Source organism: Schistocerca serialis, unplaced genomic scaffold, assembly GCF_023864345.2.
Source record: "Schistocerca serialis cubense isolate TAMUIC-IGC-003099 unplaced genomic scaffold, iqSchSeri2.2 HiC_scaffold_1226, whole genome shotgun sequence".
NCBI classification, from domain to species: Eukaryota; Metazoa; Arthropoda; class Insecta; order Orthoptera; family Acrididae; genus Schistocerca; species Schistocerca serialis.
The window spans coordinates 53,938-57,500 of NW_026047432.1; the positions used below are offsets into that span (position 1 = coordinate 53,938).

The 3,563-nt window shown below is 56.2% G+C and overlaps 1 non-coding gene across 1 annotated transcript in view; it reads left to right on the forward strand.

Annotated features, from left to right (window-relative positions):
• Window positions 1–1,969: 1,969 nt before the first annotated feature.
• The window catches only part of LOC126436095 (small subunit ribosomal RNA), a 1,909-nt gene continuing 315 nt past the window's right edge, over window positions 1,970–3,563 (forward strand). Inside the window, exon 1 of the ribosomal RNA XR_007580418.1 lies at window positions 1,970–3,563. This exon is cut by the window's right edge and continues 315 nt beyond it. This is a non-coding gene — a ribosomal RNA (small subunit ribosomal RNA).

Sequence of the window (3,563 nt, forward strand, 5' to 3'; positions counted from 1 at the left end):
TGCCTTAACCTAACCCATGTTGTGCCTTAACCTAACCCATGTTGTGCCTTAACCTAACCTATAATGTGCCTTAACCTAACCTATAATGTGCCTTAACCTAACCTAAAGTGCGCCGTAACCTAAACTATATTGCGCCTTAACCTGACGCACGTTGTCGCTGAACCTGCTCTGTAATTGTTATGCAACCCGTTAAATTGGTGTAGTGTTGCCTAACCGCAACCCTCGCAATATAGTTCCCTACTCGCACTGCCCGGTCCCCTGTGTATCGCGTCATGTTAAACACCTTGCAGGTGTTGCTGACTTTCCACATGCTCCTGCTATACACTGTAGTGTGGATAGCAGCAGGACGTACATGCCGCCCCCCCCCCTTCCCCCCTGCCTTCGCAAGCTGGTCGGTGAGAAGTTTGCATGTTCAATGCCCTTCGCATGCCGACGTACTCAGCCTACGTTGTGGTACGGCCTGTCACCTGTCCGCCGATGTACGCAAAACCCACAAACTGTACTGCACATTGGTCCGTATGTACTGAATGATACATCGTGGCACATGTGACCGTATGACGACTGCGCCTAGCAACGGCGGACCATACAGTCCAAATATTGTGCACGCAGCTACGTGTCGTCTCCCTATAAGAGCTGGATTGCAGTGTGGTACGCCATACAGACGTGTGGGAGGAACGGACGCCCTGGATGGCGATCAGCATGAGCAGTCTGTTGATGTAGTGGAGCGTGTATTCGGACGTAGTCGTCTCTTCTCACACACCGTGATAGCATGTTGCACCGCGTTCCACATCTGCGACATGCTGCAGAGGCGGGCTGACAGTCGTTCGCGCAATGGACACCGCATACGTACGGGGTCTACCTTCCACGTGTTCTCTAGGCGTGCACATGTTGTTGCGTCTATGTGGGCAGACGTAGTGTGTTGTGACACCTGACACAGGCATGCAATACTCGTTGCAAATGGCGATGGACGTGTACGTTTGCTGGTGACGTTACGCAAATGAACAACTGGTAACCCGTTGTGGTGCGGTTGTTCTCGCTAGAGGTGAATCAGTGTTGGCGACGATCGGTCGAGCTATTAACCGGTTGTTTCAGGGAGACCCACCATGCCCACGAACGTGAAAGGGGACCCACTATGCCCACGAACGTGAAAGGGGGATCTGGGTGTGAGGCGATACGCGGCGGTGGCTGGGTGGGACCGTCCCCGGCCGGTGAGGGGGGGCCGCCCGGCGTGCTGGCAGCGCGGTGCGTGGGCGCACGCGCCACAGCCGGCTGGTGGGGGCGGCCAGTGGCAGGCGCGCCGGCCGACGGACGCGGCAGGCGGCGCAGCTGCGCGCCGGCGCCCCCTGCTCGCGGCGCCTTGCGGCCAAAGTAGGTCCTCGCGGGCCCGGTGCGAAGCGCGGTGGCCATCTGCAGTGTGCTGGTCCGATTGAGGACTTTGTGCGCTGAGGATGCGCCGCCGCCCGGCGCTCGGCGCCGCGACGCCGTCTGCTGCTCGGTCGCCCCAGCGGTTCTCGCAGGTGGTTTGTATCGCAGCTGTGCGGACGTGTTGGCGCGTGCGCTGTGCTGGGAGAGTTCGCTTCGGCACCCAAGTGGGGCTTTTGTCCTTCTGTGGCGCTGGCGTTGGAGCTGCCGGTCACCGTAGGTGGCGCGTGTTGTCTCCCGCCGGCAATGCCACGACAGCACGCTCCCGGGCCTCTGTCGGCAGCGGCAAGCTCAGTTGGGAGCACGGGTGGTCGCACCTAAAGCGTCTACTCGCCTAACTCCGGGCGATTGCGCCTCTCTCGAACCCGACCAAGTACTTAGGACGGCGCTGCGCGCCGCCGGGACCTGAGAGGGTTTCGAGGTGTGTTGTGCAGGGGAGCTCAGCCTCCTCCTGTTTGCAGAATAATTGAGCGGACGCTTGCGTGTTCGCGCGGGCCCCCGGGACACACTCCCGGGCGGCCGGCTGCTCAGCTCTAGTTGACGCAGCTCCCTGGTTGATCCTGCCAGTAGTCATATGCTTGTCTCAAAGATTAAGCCATGCATGTCTCAGTACAAGCCGCATTAAGGTGAAACCGCGAATGGCTCATTAAATCAGTTATGGTTCCTTAGATCGTACCCACGTTACTTGGATAACTGTGGTAATTCTAGAGCTAATACATGCAAACAGAGTCCCGACCAGAGATGGAAGGGACGCTTTTATTAGATCAAAACCAATCGGTCGGCTCGTCCGGTCCGTTTGCCTTGGTGACTCTGAATAACTTTGGGCTGATCGCACGGTCCTCGTACCGGCGACGCATCTTTCAAATGTCTGCCTTATCAACTGTCGATGGTAGGTTCTGCGCCTACCATGGTTGTAACGGGTAACGGGGAATCAGGGTTCGATTCCGGAGAGGGAGCCTGAGAAACGGCTACCACATCCAAGGAAGGCAGCAGGCGCGCAAATTACCCACTCCCGGCACGGGGAGGTAGTGACGAAAAATAACGATACGGGACTCATCCGAGGCCCCGTAATCGGAATGAGTACACTTTAAATCCTTTAACGAGTATCTATTGGAGGGCAAGTCTGGTGCCAGCAGCCGCGGTAATTCCAGCTCCAATAGCGTATATTAAAGTTGTTGCGGTTAAAAAGCTCGTAGTTGGATTTGTGTCCCACGCTGTTGGTTCACCGCCCGTCGGTGTTTAACTGGCATGTATCGTGGGACGTCCTGCCGGTGGGGCGAGCCGAAGGCGTGCGACCGCCTCGTGCGTGCTCGTGCGTCCCGAGGCGGACCCCGTTGAAATCCTACCAGGGTGCTCTTTATTGAGTGTCTCGGTGGGCCGGCACGTTTACTTTGAACAAATTAGAGTGCTTAAAGCAGGCAAGCCCGCCTGAATACTGTGTGCATGGAATAATGGAATAGGACCTCGGTTCTATTTTGTTGGTTTTCGGAACCCGAGGTAATGATTAATAGGGACAGGCGGGGGCATTCGTATTGCGACGTTAGAGGTGAAATTCTTGGATCGTCGCAAGACGAACAGAAGCGAAAGCATTTGCCAAGTATGTTTTCATTAATCAAGAACGAAAGTTAGAGGTTCGAAGGCGATCAGATACCGCCCTAGTTCTAACCATAAACGATGCCAGCCAGCGATCCGCCGCAGTTCCTCCGATGACTCGGCGGGCAGCCTCCGGGAAACCAAAGCTTTTGGGTTCCGGGGGAAGTATGGTTGCAAAGCTGAAACTTAAAGGAATTGACGGAAGGGCACCACCAGGAGTGGAGCCTGCGGCTTAATTTGACTCAACACGGGAAACCTCACCAGGCCCGGACACCGGAAGGATTGACAGATTGATAGCTCTTTCTTGATTCGGTGGGTGGTGGTGCATGGCCGTTCTTAGTTGGTGGAGCGATTTGTCTGGTTAATTCCGATAACGAACGAGACTCTAGCCTGCTAACTAGTCGCGTGACATCCTTCGTGCTGTCAGCGATTACTTTTCTTCTTAGAGGGACAGGCGGCTTCTAGCCGCACGAGATTGAGCAATAACAGGTCTGTGATGCCCTTAGATGTTCTGGGCCGCACGCGCGCTACACTGAAGGAATCAGCGT